Genomic DNA, 18,683 nt, shown 5'->3' with positions numbered 1-18,683 from the left:
AGAAAGAGTCTATCCACGTTGACAGTAATTATGGCTGTATATTCTTTTTGTCTTACACAAACGAACTCTTCTGTACTTTGATGTTTTTACTAGTTTATCCTGGAGATTATTCCAAATCAGTCCATAACAGTTATCTCCATTAAATCCTTTAATGGCTGCATATCATTCTACTAATTGGACAAACCATGATCTACTTAACTTAACCCCACCACCACCACCATGATGTGCACTTAGATGTTTCTAATCCTTGACTCCTACAGGCGGTGCTTCAGTAGATGGCTCTGTTCAGCGACCATCTGAAGTTCAAATGAGTGCATCTGTAGGATACACGCCCATAAGTGCTGGCCCATGAGCACGTGCATACATAATTTTGATACTTATTGCCTGATCTTCCTCCAGAGAGAGCACACACCAGTTTACCCTCTGAGGTTGGGCTTCCCCAGAAATGGACCCCGAGGAAGAACTCAAGGGCAAGTAGTTTATTCAGGAGGTGTTCCCGGAGCCCCAGAAGGTGGTAAGGAAGTGAGACTGCAGACCCATAGGGTGACTGGAGCTTAACCCCACTGAGTGTGAGCTCCATCTCTATGCCCGCCTCACCCTCCAGCATCAGCACAAAATGCGCCCATTCCATAATTGTTTAACTGATCAAATATAAGATTTTTCTTTTGTCCCCAAAGGTTATACCCTGCATGTGAACCCCAAGAAGGGAAAAGCCACTTGCCAGGGGCACAGATATAGACACCAGAAGTCATCCAAGGTGAGGGCTCAGCAGGTGCTAGGGCTGGTTGCAGGGGATGGTGTCAGCCTTCGGGGCTCCAGGACCCTTCTTCATTCTCCACACACCTGCCCAACCCTATCCCCATTAGGCCAGCACAGAGCTCCAGGCTCCCCATCCTGAGGACCACGAGGAAGACTCTGGAGAGTGAGTCCTGCAGGGCCAGCCTGGCCCAGCCCTGGGGGTTGCTGTTGCTGTTTCCTGTGACTTCCTCCCACCTGCTGCTTTGAGGATGCAGCACCCTCCTCTAGCTGCTGGCTGCTGTTCTAGCTAGGACACTAGCAGTCCCAAAAGAAGAGGAGGCACTGTCTTATACCAATCCAGGCTCAGAACAAGACCAACTCGGGGGCTCTGTGCCCAGAAACCAAATCTGAAACTCCAGCAACATGGCAGTGTGACATCTGCTGAGTCAAGGCAGGGTACTGGCCATAGCTCTCCCCATGTGGGTCTTTCCTCACTTGACTGTTAACAGAAATTCCAGAGAGAACCCCCAGTGATTCTGGTAACCAGCTCGGGGGCATGAAGGGAGAGAGGGCAGGTTGGGGAAGGGGCTGGCATACCCTTGCCAAGCCCAGCTGGCAATCTCCAGGGCAAAGCCTGGTACACATTCACCAGGAGGATCTGTACACGTCAACAGGTCTGGCCCTCTAAGATAGGGGAGCTATGGGAGGAGGGAGAGCAGAGTGAGCATGAACGCTCCTCCCTCCAGCCAGGCATGCAGTACCTGGCCGGGGTGGACACTTCTGGTCCTACTTGGAAGCACAGGATAGAACTCTATCTCTCCTCAAGAAAAAGCAAAGCTGTCCAGAGAGTACAGGGGGACACAAGCTAACATCATCTTCCACCCTCTCTCCTTCGTTATTTTCTTCCTTCTTATTTTCCCTTCCTCCTTTCGTTCCTTCCCTCCATTTAGCCACGTACCATCCATTCATATAAAGTACCTCAAGCCCCTGTTCCACAGAGCCACTGTAGAATTCACAAGTGATTATTGCTGGAAGAGGATTCCTTCCTTTCCTCCCCAGCGACAAAGATTTCTAGCTAAGCGCATGGAAGGGACACTAGGAAATCCTCACAAAAGGCACCGAGACTGTGATACCTCAGCTTCTCTAATCTGCTGGCCCTGATGTCTTGTGCATTGATTTTTTTTTATTAATAAAATTCATTCTGCTTTTCTGAAAAAGAAAAATGAGGTGATGCCAGAAGAGATCAGGAGCTCAGCAGAAAACTGTTTGATCTTGGACACAGGCCCTAGAGGAAGGCTTGGTCCTTCCCCTACTGGGTACAGGGGTTGCTGGAGACCAGTGAATAGGCACAAGAAGGGCTCAGGGTCATAGGGAAGAGGAAGATCCCAGACTTCAGTCCCAGGGGATACAACAGAGGAGCCGTTATTTAGCAACAGGTAACTCACAGCGACAATGTATACAATTTTATTCTTGAGTAAATTAATTTTTCATACAGCAGAGCTGAGTTAAACTTAAGATCAAATCTCATTTTGAGCTAGATACAAAGTAACCCTATCCTTGAGTACAGATGAGTGCTGCTAACTTTTGGGTATGGTTTGAGTACCCCTGAAAGGTTCATGTGTTGGGAGGTTGGTTCCCAGTTTGGTGATGTGGGAGCGGATGGCACCTTTAAGAGGTGGGGCTTAGTGGGAGGTCTTTAGGTCATTGGGGCCAGTGCCCTGGGAAGGGAATCCTGGTTTCCTAAAGTGAGTTCTCCCAACACAGTAGAGTGGATTGTCATAAAAACATAAGCCCAACCTGAATCTCTCTGGCTTCCTGTTTGGTAATAGAATCCCTTGCTCTTGCATATGCTTCTGCCATCGCAACCCACTATGAAGTGACACAACCAAGAGCGCCTTTCCCAGACCCGAGCTGATGCAGGCACCAGGCCCTTGAACCTCCGGCACTGTGAGCTCTTTCCTTCCTACAGAGCCTGCCTCAGGTGTCATCGTAATAATGCAAAACTAACTAATGCTGACGCCCTCTATCTAAGGACACTATTACAAAACTCTGCTTCACTTGGCTTCTCACTTCCCCTCTTCTGGAAATTCTTTAGTTGTTAAAATCCACAGTTCTGGATCTGTCTACGGTGCCTTGTAAACAGTTCACAGTTTTTATCTTTTCGTTGTTGGTGTTGTTCTTTTTAAAGGCCCTTCCATGGGCCTTGTCCTGCTGTGCTAATTGAGCCAGTGCCTGCTAATTATCTAGACAGGAACCCACCTGCTTCCCTCCTCTGTGCATTTGCAGTTCTTTCTTTTCAGGAATAATCTGGCTGTGTGTGTGTGTGTGTGTGTGTGTGTGTGTATTTCTGTGTGTATCTGTGTATATGCAATAATCTGAATGCATCTGGAAGATTCATCATCCCAGTTTCCTATAAAATTTAAGCCCTTGAGGGGCCAGGGATTTAGCTCAGCGGTTCGGTGGCCTGCCTTGCAAGTGCAAGGACCCGAGTTCATTCCCCTGTACAAAAAAAAAAAAAAAAAATTAAGCCCTTTAAATTCTCAGATTTATATTGTAACACCCTATAAAATGAGCCCCAAACCCTTATGTAGACTTGGATTTCCTGTCTCACATCATGCGCCATAATGAGCCTTTTATGTTGCCTCCAGCGATTACCTCTCCTATGTCTCTGTCTGGAATACTCCTCCACACCAGGCCATCTTCAAGTATCACCTCCTGCATACAGCTTTCCAGAACCTGAGCGTGAATATGACTGCTGAGTTCCTCAACACTCTACCCAGGGAAGTGGTCAGGGGTGTGATCTCTGAACCAAGTCATCTATGTGGCCCTCTCTGCCTGGTCACTGCTTTGTATGACCGTGGTGAGTTACTTTCTCCCCCAAGCTCAAGTTTTCCAACAAAAAATGAAGATAACAATAGAATACCTACCATATAGGTAGTTGTGAACATTAAATATGAGTTTATGTAACTGCGCTGATGCATGGCTAGAGATCCCCAAATGTCATCTGATTGCAGTGGCTCTGGCTACTCGTATTTGTACACTTGTCTTTTTTCCTCTTGAGGAGTGAGTTCAAGAGGACATGGACCCTGCCTTATTTGTTTTACTCATCAGGTCAGTTCATATTGGACCTCATCCATACAGCCCTCTTTGAATGTTCCAAACCCCATGGTCCTTTCTGTTCCTGAAATCTTATTAATTCTACCCTTTGGTATTGGATTATGCTTGGCGACTGAAAACGAAAAATAGGATGGATTGAAGGAGATGGAAGTTTTTTTCTGTCACACAGAGTCAGGGTAGGTAATTCAGGGCTGATGTATGCTTCAGTAGCAGGGCCTCACATCTAATTGCCCTGCCAGTGTCACCTCAACTTCATGATCCGAGATGGCAGCACCCATGCTTCTGTCAGCCAGTGGAGGAAGGGACAAAGAGGAAGAGGCAAATGTTATTCTCTTTAGGAGGAGGCATCTGTTACTATCTCTTAAGGAAGCTCCCCAGGGCCCTCCTTTTACTTACATCCATTGGTCAGAATTTAGTCACATAGCTACACCTACCTGCAAAGGCTGTTGGGAAATGTAGTCCTTAATCTGAGCAGCCACTAAACTATTTTTCAATTGAGAAAGGGGAAAATGAATACTGGGGAAAAACTAGGACTCTCTACCATTCCCACATAATTTAACACTTTGTTTTTACTTTCTAAATTAAAATTGTTTTTAAAATTTCTAGTTATGGCAAAATACACATAAAATTTAGTATTTTAACTATTGTGAGTATACAGGTCAGCAGTACTAAATACATTTACATTGTTGTGCAATCACTATCCAGAACTCATTTAATCTTGCAAGACTGAAACTCTATACCCATTAAACCACAGCTCTGCATTCTCCCTTCCCAAACTCCTGGTAGCCACCATTCTACATTTTGTCCCTATAGTTTTGACTGTTCTAGGTGCCCCCTCTAAGGAGAATCGCACAGCATATGTTTTTTTTTATTTTGTAATAGAGACTGAACTCAGGGCCTTTGCACTAAGCTACATCCCCAGTGCCACTGAGCTAAATCCCCACCCCCTTTTCAAATTTTGAGACAGGGTCTCACTAAAGTTCTAAATTGCCCAGGCTAGGCTGAAACTTGAGATCCTCCTGCCTCAGCCTTCTAGAGTACAGGATTACAGGTGCGCACTATCAAGCCTGGCTGTATTTATCCTTCTGTGCGTAGCATATTTAAAAGCCCACCCAGCAGTAATTTCTATAGTTGCTTGATGTCCTGCCTGCCTTCTTTCTGGAACTGATGATTTTTCATTCCCTTGACGAAGTTGTGTAGAAGGATTCATGCATGCCAGTCTGAATGCCAGGGGCTGGAATAGACCTTACGATGTTCCTTGGTCCTCTCTTCCTTACCATGCCTTCCAGGGTGGTATTAGCTCTTACTGCTGCTTCATAAATATCTGTTCGATGACGGAAAAGCTACACCCTTCTGGATCACTGCGGCTCTTCAGGGTTTCAGTTTGAGGAGCCTTAGACCAGAGCCTCCCCAATTCCCTGACGCATCTCCCCTCATGCTTTTTACCTGACTAGCTTCTCCTTCGCACCCCCTTCCCCCTGCTGTGTTCCCCCAAACTCTTCCCTCAGTCTATCCTCAGCTCATCTTCCTTGCTGTTCTCCGGCACAGGAGTGAGAGAGGGGAGGATGCCTCTGGCAGATCAGCCCTTGGACTCTGGCTCTTGGCGGAGGAGAGGTGAGGAGGCATTGCCTCCCTGGGGCGGTGCCTCTCAGGGACGCTCTCGGGGACACTCCCTCTCAGGGACACTTCTGGCCTTCTGCCCTCAGAAGACAGTGTGAGTTTCTAGAATGTGGACCGGGACACACCTGGCCTATATGTGAGTCTCCTGCGGGAACTTATTAAAATAGAAATAAGCCAACAGACAACGAACAGAAAGATTCCTAAGCCACACTCCCAACCTACAGAATCAGAATTTCTAAGGATGAGGGACCAGAAAATTAATTTCTAATGATTCTGATGTAGTCAGCCTGGAGCTGGGATTTACTAGTATGTAGGGGGGAAAGTCTGGCCAATAGATGGCCCTAGGTCTAATGTCAGTTCCAGTACTTACTTGCTGTGCAGCAACTTTGGCCAAGTTAATCAACCTCTCAGAGCCTCATAAAAACACTGCCTTGAAAAGTGCTACTAAGAGTTACATTGTCGCACAGAAAACATGCAGCACAGTGCCTAGCATGTCCAGATTCTAATAAATGCAGAGCTGGTGTTAACAATTGCTGTTACATTGTTATTATTATTATTATTATTAAAATGCTTGTCATAGCTGTAGTCCTCAGACTACAGCTTCAGATAGCACTGGGACTGTCACAGGCAGCCCCCCCCCCCGAGATGATATCTCAAGTTGAAAGCCAGACAGATAAAAGGCAGCAATAGGGCTATTTGCTAGATGCTGGGCTCAGCGACAATAAAAGCTCTGAGGAGCCAAGTGAGATGAAAGCAAGGGACTCACCAAGATGACATTACCTTGCTACAGAGACCAGCTGCCAGGCCCGCTGGCCCCAGGGAACTCCAGCCACCAGCAGCAGCAGAGGAAACTTCGAGAAGCTTCTGGGCAGGGAAATCACTCAGGGGACTCCTGGGGCTGGTGCAGGAGCCCTGCCCCTGGTCATCAAGGAGGAAGCCCTAGAGCCAGGTCCGCAGTGCTGGAAGGAAGGAAGGGCTCAATGCTGTCACAAGTCTGGCTGCCAATGCTGTTTCCTCCAAGCTGAGTTCCAGGCTACATGAGGTCTTCCCTCCCTGATGGCGCCCCTCTCTGCTCTGTCTGTCTGCTGAGGGCAGCTCTATGTCCAGCCTCATCTTATACAGCTGCCTCTCGGTCTTGCACTCCAGCTACACTGGTGTTCTCTTTGTTCCTCCAATCCCATGAAGCAGTTGGTGGCCCCAGGGTCTTTGCATATGCTATACCCATTCCTGGCTCCTGGCTTTTTTGTGCTCAGTTTTCAGATCCTAAAGAAGGCAACCTCTCTGGACTGCCCTTGTCCAAAGTTGACAATCCAAATACCCTCATACTTTTTTACTTTGTATGGCCTACATTATCTAGAGCCATCTTGCTTATTTTTGTATTTACTTGCTTATTATCTGTCTCCTGGGGAAGGATTGCTTCAGCTCCATCAAGGGAGAATATCTGTTTTTGTTCACCTTTCTATCTCCTGAGCCCAGCACAGTTGGGGTGCAAGTGACAGCTTAGTGCAGATTGCTGAATTTTAATTTTCTAGTCATCTTGGGCCTTAGCACTGGGCCCAGTGCCAACAACCTGAAAGCTGCTTAACAAATGCTACTGAATGAATAAATTACACCCTCAGCCCCTCCTAAATTGGTTCATTACCAGGAAATCTTATTAGAGTGATCTTAGACCTAGACATTCATTTATTCAACAATATTTATTGAACAACTACTATATGCCAGGCATTGAGCTAGGCTCAAAAGATACAGAAGATATGGGGACCGCAGCAGAATCCATTTATGGTCTACATTACGGAGGAGAGGAGGCTAGGCAGGAAGAGGGAAACTCTGGAAGATGAGTTTCGATACCCAATATCTACTTTTCTGCCCATTCTTTCCCCCTGAATTCTGGGATGTTCCGCCATGCCGCCGTCATCCCTGTGATTTGTGAGTTCCACAGGTTTGCTGACAGGCTTTGAATGTCGGAGAAGGAATGAGAGGAAATTGCTCCGTTGCTGGCTGTTTCAAAGCAGTGAGGAGCAGCAACGAAGCCCCTCCCCCAGCCTGGTCCTTCTGCTTCTGCCCACCTGCAGTGTAGACAGCCCACAATCAGGGTTCCCATTAGAGAGGCTGATGTCACACAGGCAGGCTTTTGCAGGGCCTGGCTTTCGTGGGAGGAATTTACACATTTCCAGATCAACGCAGCTCCATTACTCACGCCAGTCAGCCAGGCTGAGGTCAGAGGCTCCTCAGAGAACCTGAAATGGGCCCTGGGGTCCAGGACAAGTACCAGAGCCACAAGGGTGGGCTTCACAGCAAGCGCGCAGATCTGAGAAACAGATCCTGAAAGGTGGCCTGGAGCCAGCCTCAAGGGGAGGGGAGGCAAGGAGAGACAGGACCAGAAAGGGTGAGAATATTTGGTATAACAAGGGAAGGAGGTCTTGTGAGTGCCCAGAGGCTCTGGCTGTGGAGATGGAAGAAGCCAGGAGGAGCTTCCTGCAACTCTACACGTCCCAGGGACTGAAGGACTTCAAAACACAAGATGGGAGGGATTAGGGATGTAACTCAACAGCACCTCACCTGCCTGGCAAATGTGAGGTCCTGAGTTCAATCCCTGCTACCAAAATCAAACAAACAAAAAACAAGACATGGCCTCCAAAAATAATTTTAGATTGCACTGTGAGTCTAGTCTCCCAAATCTCTGAAGTACAACCAGACCCCAGCATGCCCACTTGAACAGAGCCCTGTATATTTTAGGCCCCCCTAGTCCTGTCCACCAGGCTCTCGGTGTATGGGGTTTGTGACGTCCATGACCCTGAAGTCATTCTGCTCCCCTCATCCCACTGCATTCCCTAAGTGGTCCCAGAGGTCTGGGAGAAGACAGCTGCTTGGTCGTGAGAAACCTCTGCCTAGAAAATCAGCCAGGAGCCCTGAAGTGCCAGAACTGGAAGGGATTTGAGACCTTTCACCCAGCCAGTTCTCAGAGGAACTCGCCGTAGAGTCCAGAGACACTGAAGGCAGGTGTTGGGCTCTGGCTTTCCAGACCTGAATTCTATGGCTCTTAGTGTCCTGCACACTGCCCAGGGCACAGTAGGTGCACCACAGCTGAATAACTAAAGGACTCAGTGGAAGAATGGCTGGCCGCATGGTCGGATGGACAGAGAGGTGGATGGATAGGTAGCCTCTGAGCTTTTTGTGTGTGTTTTTGTTTGTGCAGTGCTGGAACCTTGTAAGCAGTAGGCAAGCATTCTACCACTGAGCTGTACCACCAGCCCAGGTTACTGTGAATCTTTAGAAAAGGAACAAGCACCTCCTTCTGATTTCCTGTGGCATAGTTAGCTCAGGAGACCACGCCTCAGAGATGTATGAATAAATCAAATGATCAATTAGACACCACCCCCAGTCCATAACACGCCACGCAGCAGTAACCAAATTGGCTTTGGGAATGGTGCATGGTGCCAGACCAGTCTAATTTCCTCTCCAGTGATAGAATGATGGGCTTTCTCAGCGAGGGGTGAGGAGCAGCTGTCATCGATCTTGATTTCAGGGTGGCTGCTGGCCCTGTCCTACATGACATTCTCATCAACTTGCCACGAAAATATTGTCTGTTCCAGCCTCCCTGGAGGACGGGGTGGGGGGATGACGAATGGCCTGAGACTGTGCTCGAGTCCCTGTCCTCACGTCAGCCCCCCATGGGCACTGGACTCCCATCCATATACCCCAGTGTGCATGCCCTGTGCCCTCTCACACACAGAGAGCACAACAAGGTCTGGATACAGATGTGCGTATGTGTGAACGCAGATAGATGTGGACAAGGCCACCAGAACACACACATGTACATGTAGGGGAGGGGAAGGCAGGGCCAGGATGAATTGCTGATCGCGAGCTAGATCAAAGGCATAGACTAGCATGTCTGAACCACCACGGCAGGGTAGGGTGTCGACAAAATTGCAGCCTTAGCTAGGTGTGATGGCACCTGCGGGGAAGCCCAGAATTCGGGAGGCTGAGCCAGGAGGATCGCTGCCAGTTCAAAGCCAGCCTGGGCTACAAAGTGAGTTCAAAGCCATCTTAAACTGCATAGTGAGACTCTGTCTCAAGAAAACAAAAGAACAAAACAGCACATCTAACATAAGTAGAATTTGAGCCACATATATAATTTTAATTTTTCTAGTGGTTACTTTAAGAAAGTAGAAAGAAGACAAAATTTTAAAATTCATTTTTGTTCTTTGTGTGACTCAATGTGATTATTTCACCATGTAATCAATAAAAATTGCTGTTGAAGTGTTTTATTTTTATTTCTATATTAAGTCTTCACATTCCGGTGTGTATTTTTCCACATCTCCATGTGGATGCTAAATCAAACATGAGGATTTCATCGGCTATTCCAGCGCTGAACTCAGATTTTATGAAATTCACAGTTTAACAGCTATAGACTTACAGATGTAAAGTGTTCCAAATAGTTTCAGTTTTCCACTTGTTGAATCAAGATGTCTGTTTTAAAATTTAGATGAGTGTAACGTCAGCTCGAAATTGAGGTCCTTGGTGGCTCTGTGGCACTAGCCACATCCCAAGTGCAAACAGTCGTGACGGTGTTGGGCCGTGCGCAGCAGGCGTCCCCTTGGCAGGGCAGGCTTAGGCCGAAATGCCTGAGAAAGCAGGTAACAGGTGGGACAGCACGGAGGGGTCTGCAGCCCGAGGGAGAGGCCAGGGCGCCAGATACCAGAAGCTCGCACGGGCAGCACACGGGACAGACAGGGAGGGCAGAGTCTGGGGAGGGCCTTTCCCCACAGACAATGGGAGCCGCCGGGAAGTCTCTGGGCAGGGTACCGTGATGAAGGGGCTGGGAAGGGCCAGGCTGGAGAAAGAGGTGGATACAGGGGCCAAGGTAACGGCAGCCTGAGTTGGGACCTCAACAGGAGGATCTAATGGAAAACAAGAGAGAAGAGTTCCTGTGGCTGCTAAAGGAGTGGGGTGGGTGGCAGAGGTGACTCTGAGCTTAGAGAAGGTTTGGTAACTTCCTGGGGGCCTCTCACAGCCATGGGCACAACCGAGGATGTCTTACCTCTCCTGGAAGAATCCTGGGTTGCCTGGGACCTTGGCTAGGCTCTGCCCAGCCCCTTAGCTTCCAATCTTCCGACCTCAGTCCCTCCTGAGGAGCCCCAGAATCCCACTGGGGATTCCCAGAACCCATCTCCGGGTACTTGGGCTGGCTCTGGCTGGCAGTAACTCCAGATGGACAGGTCCTATCCTTATAGGCTGGTTGCCCACAGCTGGGTAGACTCTGGGGACTCTACCCCTGGCAGCTGTGGGGAGGACAGGAACTTGCCTTAGTATATGGAGAGGCTCTGGCTTGAAAGCTGTTGATTTTGAACAGCCTAGAATGTTCCCAGCAGGGTCCAGCAGACAGCTGCAAATACTAAATGAGTTCCAGGAGCACAGGAGGAATAGTCTCCACCAAGGAGTCGAATGCCATATGCGTGCACATCTTCAGGTTCCTGTTCCCACACAGCCATTTTGCTTTTTTTTTTTTTTCTACCAAGGATCGAACTCAGGACCTCACACTTGCCAAGAAGGCGCAGCACCACTGAGCTAAATCCCCAGCTCTTGGCATTTTTTTTTTCTTACCGTGGCTCTACTCCAGAGATGAGCAACCCAGAACCTTTGCCTTCTCCCAGTGTACCCTAGTTCTTTCCCAAGCAGCAAATTTGTTCCAAAATTGGGATTCTAAAAGGAGACTGACTGGTCTGGGGACAGGAGCACCAGGGCTTAGGAGGCCATGGAGGAGTCCAGGGTATGGAAAGGAAGGATGCTGGCACTGGGTGGGCAGAGATCCGCATGCACACATTATCCAGCCTCCCAGGACATCCACATGAAAATCCTGGCCCCTGGCCTCCAGGGGAAGAAAAGAGGTTTTTGGCAACTCACCGCCAGGCTCAGTACAGGTGCAGGTGCAGACAGCTCAGTACAGGTGCAGTACAGGTGCAGGACCGAGCAGTAGGGTGGAGAAGGGTGGCGGGGAGAAGGTCCCTGTGTGCTGTGGCTGTGGCAGGCTTTACCAGGAAGAGCGATGGTGCTGATGACCACCTGGATTAATGCTCTTCTCAGGGACACATCCGTTTCTGGTCAGCTACACTTCAGTGTTGCTCTGGCCTCACAATGTGAACTGTGTTGGAGACTTTGTTCCCAGGGGAAAATTTTAAAGACAAGATAAACAACAAAAAAGGAGGGAAGGGGAAATAGTGAAAATAGAAGAAACTACTTGTCAAAATATTTCTAAGTAACAATGGCTGGAACCGACCTTTAGGGTCTTTAGTGTGAGCTGAGAAGGCCACATGCCCACGAATATTCTTGCCCTAGGCGGAATGCAACTGAACAATGAGGCCGGGCCATGCTGGGCAGAAACCACTGATGGCAAAGATGATCTGGGCTCGGGAGGGCAGGGGCTGCCTCTATCTGGGTCTCTTTCATTGCTCTACAAAGAGACCTTTCTTCTTCCTGGGCTGTACTAAATAATAACAACTGGGGACTTTGCTTGTCCCCATTTCTGAGCCGCTTCAAGTGTCACCTGGTTACCAGTAAAATTCATACCTGGAATAGTGTCTTTGACCTTGGGCAAGTCTGCACATTGCCTGGTCCCTTCCTGGGGTTCTAAGAGAAATAGCTTGGTTAGGAAATGCACCAGGACCCGGCGGCTCCCCGGAACCTTGGCTGCTCCTACGTGTGTTGGATTTTCAGAGAGCGGATGGGAATCTGTGCTGTCCACAAGGCCCTGCACACACTCTGCTCCCTCCACATGCCTGACCACCACAACCCAGTGTCTCCCTGCCCTACCTAAGGGCTGCGTCCTGGGAGTGCTGTGGCACAGAGCTCTCTCTGCCTGTCCTCCATTCCTGTAGGTCTTGGGTCCCCGGCACCATTTGCCTTCCCTGGTTCTGGTCTCTGTCTGCCTGAGCATGCCTTGGTGTCCTGGTTCTGACCTTCTGGTCACTTGACTTTTAGAATCAATGCTCCTCACCTAGTCTGCTGGCCTGCAGCCATCCGTGACCTGCGTGACACGAAAGCTTATGTGGAAGGGTGGTGGAAAGAGCCCAAGTGGCTTGGGAATTGGAGTGGTTTGAATCCAGCACTCTCTACTCTCTACCTAGGGACCCAGGCAGGGCAATTAAGAGGCCTGAATATCAGTTTCCTCGTCTCTGAAAGAGAAGTCAGCAAACCCTCCTTGCGGGCCTATGTCACAAGCCACCCCACCACCACCATGCACTCAACAGACAGCAACTCGTGTTGCTCCTTCAACCTGTATGTGTGAAGTAGCAGCAGGCAGTCACACCTCTGTTCTAGAATGTAGGTGCCCAAGGCCTTTACAAACTACTACATTGAACCGCACACCCCAGGACACCCACCGAGGGGGCAAAGGAGAAGTGAGCTAACAATTCCTACCATGTTGTGATGTCTGTATGTACCAGGTGACATTCGCAGTACTTTAAGAGCCCCATGAAGGAGGCACCATTGCTACGCTCAATTAATAATGCAAGGGGGCTGCGAGTCAGGGCAGAAGGTTAGTGGAGGACACAGAAAGCTGGAGAACTGGAGTGCAAACCCAAGACTAGAACTGGAGTCCAAACCCAAGACTAGAACTGGGGCCGTGGAGAAGGTAACTGATGACAAGGTAGAATCTATCACTTCTCATGAATACCCCCAATCTGGGAACAGGGCTGGAAGAAGGCTGGGCAGCCCGCACTGTGGAATGGAGTAGCACTGGAGGGGCAGAGATAGCTTTTGGAGGCCTGTGGAGTCTATCTCCTTGTGGTGACACAAGTTTTACACACAAAGCCCCCCTAATTGGCCAGCTGGCTCAGCACAGGCTCCTAGGCTAGATGTACCTGTGCTAGGAGGAAAAAGCAGGAGATAGTGGAGGAGGCCAGTAGAAAGTGGCCCTTCAGCCTCTGGGGACAGCTCAGTCCGTCTTGTCGAGTCTCCCCAAACTGCCTACTCCCTACCACCCTGTCCTTATTTTCACCAACCTGCAGCCACCTCTCCGATCTCTCATTTCTCTTACCAATTTCCTGCTCTTATAAGTCATTCCCTTTTTCCTCCCATTGGAGGTTCACAGAGGTCCCTCCCTGGCCATAGGCACACAGCAAATCCTTGGCTGGGACCCATTTTCAGGCAGCCTGCGATGTTGGGTTCTTGCTTCAACCTTGGGAGTAAGTCAGGTCTTTTTTTCCCTCCACCAGAGGTGAGGTGGCACAGCCCTTTAAATTGACAATGTCTGTCTTCCCATTCACAGGCAGGAGCCCCACTGACTGGCTTTTACAGAGAATGGGTACTATCTCCTATCTCCCCAAGCTGTGAAACCGAAATACAGAAATAAAGGCCTTTCCTCAGAGGATTTACATCTTTTGGCAAATCATGGTCAAGGAGTCCTTTTTCCCTGGTCTCGCCTGCCTGCTCAGGTTTACAACGGAGGGCACCACAGACAAAGGGGCAGGCACAGATAGGGTCATTGTGGTGCCCGCTGAGTCCTGCTATCCTCGCTCAGTTGGCTGAGAGACTGGAGAGAGGCAGACAGGCCTTCAGGAGCCTGTGTGTGTGTCTCTGTCCCTGGGGTTGGCACAAGCTCTACACACCAAGACTCTCTAACTGGCCTGCCAGCTCAACAGCACTCAGTGGAGGCAGCTAGGAGGAAAGTGAGGGAGAACACAGCCTATCAGGGTAAAGCCTGGGCTTCAGCATAGACAACACCCGCCTCCCAAATCCTGGTGGGACCGGAAATGGTGGATAGAGACCCTGCTGCTTCAGCCCCTTTAGAGGGGCAACCCCGAACCCTACCTCTCCTACCCCTGTGCCTGGGCAAGCTGTTCCCAGAGTCCCCTGGGGGTTCCCAAGCCACTTCTTTTCTCCTGACTTGGGATCAGACGTTCTGGCCTTTGCAATTGCTGGTAACAAGGATGTCATACTAGGACAGCCACCCTTGGTGCTGAGTAACTCCGACTTGACGACAGTCATTGTCACCCTCATTGTCAAGGGCTGCCAGGTCTCAGGCAGCTGTGTGTGACAAACATGGCCATCAGGGCGCATCCATCCACTTTTGTGGGCTTGGCAAGGGGAGGGAGGAGAGAGGCTCTCAGTTCAATGTTTCCATCTGCCCTGCTGTCCCTATGGCCTATGCTGCACCTGTTCTTAGAATATATAGAAAGGTAACAACCCAGGGTTTAACCCTGGATTTTGGAGTCAAGTGACTTTGGGTTCAAATCCTGGCTCTGCCACTTCCTGCAGGTAACCTGGCCCTCTGAGTTTCTGTGTCCTCCTCTGGGAGAAGGTGAGTAAAAGAACAGTTTCATCAAGTCCTCATGTGGACCAACTGAGGTCAACTGCAGGGCCCACACGTGGGGCCACCAAGACACAGGGGTGGACATGTCTTGCTAAGGCGCTGCACAGGGTGTGCTGGGCAGTTTGCCCACAGAGGATGAGAAAGTGCTGAGTTTGTGATCCTGGACAGCCAGGGCAGCCTCTCCCTCTGTCACAGTCCTTGCAAAGACCCTCCAAGGCACCTTCCTCCAGTGGAGCAGGGAAGAAACCTGCAGAATTCTGGGACAGTAGCAGGGGCAGCCTCCCATGTGTCCAAGACAAGACACAGAGGTGAGGACAGATGCACCCTAGGAGGAGCTGGAAGCTGCCGGCCTCTCACACAGGGGCCCTGCAGGGACTCTAGCAGATGGCAGGTGGGTGTTCCTGGCTGGGCTGATGGAGCTTCGCTTGCCTGGAAATGCCCTCCAGTTCCAGGGAATCCCTTCCAGATGTTCTCACCCACAGGCTGAGCAGGAGCGGTGGGGCGCTAAGGAGCCAGAGCTGGGAAGCTAAGCCAGCCTTCCACATAGTCAAAGAAAGCAGCCACCCAGAAAGCCAGTCCAAAGCCTCTAGATTCTTAAGTCCCCACCTAACACCACCAGTACCTCCCCAGGGCTGCACTAATTAGATAGTCATGACCGCGGATAAGTCATTTATATCCCTGTATGACTCTCTGTAGGACCTTAATCCTTCTGGGAGGGAAAACATATAAAACCTTTGCCACTCAAACCGTGGCCCAGCAATACTGGGCATCACTTTTTGGAATCTCTGCGCCCACTCCCGAGTGACTGAATGAGAATCTGCATGGTAGCAAGACACCCGGGTGATGGCTTAAGTTGGAGACACACTGCACTAAACCACTTCTGTTCGCTTCCCTTCTAGAATGCACGCCCCATTCCTGGGGCAGGGACACCTGTTTGTTTAAGACATCAGCACTCAAGAGTTTCTGAAACAGAACTCATTCAATGCTTCTCAAATAAAACGGACTAACACTGTGTAGGGCCTGGTTTCCCGCAGCCCGAGGGAAAGATGTACAGGACAGGTAAGGCTTGGTGTGGGAGGAAAGAAAAGGAACAGAGGGGACAATACCAGAGCTCAAGGCATTCCGAGTGGGCAGGGCTAGAAAGAAGAGGGTGAGGCAGGCAGGAGTGTGACCCCAAAATAGGCTTTCTATTTACTTTCTGAGCTAGCAGTGGAAAAAGACTCAGGAGGAAATGAGACAGGCAGTATGGCCAAGTTTCCAGGGCACAGGAGTTTCTGTCCCACAATCCACAAAGCCTTCTGGCAAGGGAGGCAGCTGTCTCTATGACATGACCTTGAGCTACAGAGGCCAGTTCAGCAGTTGAGCCTCAGTCCCTGCCTAGTAGCTCAGCAGGCACTGCAGTACCGGTGATTGTCAAGCTGACCCGATCCTCCGTGTGGAGTTGGAAACACCGAGACTCAAAGAGATAAAGCAACATGGTCAAGTTGGGCAGCAGACTGTGGTCCAGGACACTGCCTCTTGGATTGCTCTCTCCCCCTTGCTTTGGGCTGCTCAGATGTTCCTCCTCTGAGGACCCTAGCACCTAGTGCCTGGCAGTAAGTAGGTGCTGCGGCATCGTAGAACAAATGAGTGAGAAGCAGAGACTCCCATTGAAAGCCAAGAGAATGACCATGGCAGCCAGGGCCGCCACTTATCTATGCTAAGCGCTTTACACAGGGGATGTGTCAGAGCAGCCCAGGGAGGGAGGCACCCTTGCCATTCCTGTCTCCTCTTGGAGAAGCCGGGACACTGAGAAATGAAGAACGAACCTCAGTGTTGCCAGAGTTGGGATTCACATTTCTGTCTCCAACTCAAAAGCTCCCGCTCTTCACCAGGACGCTCAGCTGCTCTTGTTTTTAGCAGACTCTTTTCTTTGAAAGCGACCACTGCTGCCCAGATGAGTTTGGCATGGGCTCGGAGCCTGATGAGCTTTTCACTCACCATGACGGCGAGCACAGTGTGTCCCCAACTGGCTCGCCAAGCGCCAGGGACCTCGAGGAAATCTCTCTGAATCTTGCTCCTCGCCCAGGATGCCCCAAGTCCTCCAGCTCCCTCTCACTGGCAGTTTCTGTTCAGACCTCATCTCTTCTCCAGGGCTCTGAGGGTCTATAACGGAACTCATCGCCCTACTCCCCGCAGACCCTTTCCTGCCTTGCCCTTCCCCCCAGCCAAAGCATCCTCTGATGATACCATGCAGCTGTGTTCCCTTTGTAATGGTCTCCCCACTAGGATGTACCCTCTGTGAGGGCAGAGACACTACTACTTCATGGCTCTGTCCCCAGGGCCCGCGTGTGGCAAGTGCTTAGTACACACTGACCGAATGGGTGAACCTCATGGCATCACACCTGAGGTAGCACCTTTCTGAGACCGAACCCTTGAGAGTGATCCTGAGACAGGTGTGCTTCCAGGAATTTATTAATATAAATAATTCCCTCCATCTGTCAGGTTACTTTAAATAGCTCACCGTCAAATGCATACCGAGTACCTCCACCTTCCAGGACGAGAATTAGGTTCTGGAGAAACATCTACGAACAAGTCTGTCCTCAACCCCAAGAGTGGAATTTGAGGGTGGGAGATGCACATTCCATAATCATCTCACAGACGGCATGACAACTGTGCTAGAGCTGATCAGCGTCCTGGGGGACCGGGTGGGTCTGAGGATTGTCCTCTGATCAGGTCACTCAAACCTATTTGCATGGGCTGAAGCCCTCAAGTGGTAGTGAAGGGGCTGCAGCAGCAGCTGCCACACCCAGAGAGGTGCTTGCCCCACAGTGGGATTAGCAAGGGACACTGTCCATCCCATCAGCTTCAGTGGGGAGGGCTGGTGAGAGCAGAGGGAAAGCCCTTCTCTAGTGAAGGCTGGGGCTGAGGTCAGAGGCTCTGCCTTACAGCAGTCAGGGGTCTACTTCTCCAGCTGTCAGACGAGATAAGATTCACTTGCCCTCAGGCTTCGAGAGCCCGCCCTAAATTGACAAATGGATGTGGAGTACGAGCTCAGGACTGACTGTGGTCTCAGTGCAGGGAAGAGCCGGTGAAAGGGGATATTGCAGGGTCTGGGATTATCCCACCTGCAGAGTAGATAGCACAGCGCCTCACCTGCTTAGTCAGCAGGCGTCACTGACCGCTTGTTTCCATGCAAAGGGCAAAACAGGAAGGAGTCTGGATTTTACAACTGAAAGATGTGTTATCAGATAGGAGGAAGAAATTCGTGCATGTCAGAAAATAACTGCCAGGATAAGCCACTGAGGGGAGGGGCTGGCTTCCTTGGAAACAGAATAACAAAGCTGGAAGAAGCCCACCCTTCTCACCTCCATTTGAGCAGTGAGCTGCAGGGGGAGAGGGTCCTGTCTCTGCTCAGCAGGCTGTTAGCGGAGCTTTCCCTACCTTCGCCCACTGAAGAATATCTAACATCAAGCAAGAACAGATGGCAGCGGGTGCCCTGGACAGAGCCTCTCCACACAGCATTAAGATCATTCCTCTGAGCCATCCATCCTGCGAGGCAGGCCCCTCATCTCAGATGAGGAAACCGAGGCACAGAGAAGCTAAGCAACAATCATGCAGCTAATCAGGTATGAGGGGGGACCCATGCCCTGGCCTTCTGAGCTCTATGATTGTGCTGCGGCCTCTTCTGTCTCCAGTCCTCATTCTACTGGGGGCAAATCAGAGAGGTGACCTCCGTGGTCAGCCTGACCACATGGAAAGGCCCTGAGTGTTTCAAAAAGAAGAGCTTTTCCCCTTTGTGAAAAGCTTTGCATGCTTTGCATTCTGGAACAGGACTCCCACGGGGGAGTGGCAGGCAGGGTTGGCTTTGTGGAGATGCCACCTGGGCAGTCACACAGAGCCATAAGCTTCGACTGCT

General features: G+C 50.2%; 1 protein-coding gene across 1 annotated transcript in view; it reads left to right on the top strand.

Annotated features, from left to right (window-relative positions):
* Nsf (N-ethylmaleimide sensitive factor, vesicle fusing ATPase) overlaps positions 1–18,683 on the top strand; it is a 323,620-nt gene that overhangs the window by 16,411 nt on the left and 288,526 nt on the right. The window lies entirely within an intron of this gene.

This window comes from Fukomys damarensis, unplaced genomic scaffold (genome assembly GCF_012274545.1).
Source record: "Fukomys damarensis isolate Sample0158 unplaced genomic scaffold, DMR_v1.0_HiC HiC_scaffold_23, whole genome shotgun sequence".
In the NCBI taxonomy this organism is placed as follows: domain Eukaryota; kingdom Metazoa; phylum Chordata; class Mammalia; order Rodentia; family Bathyergidae; genus Fukomys; species Fukomys damarensis.
This window is presented reverse-complemented; position numbering and strand designations above follow the sequence as displayed.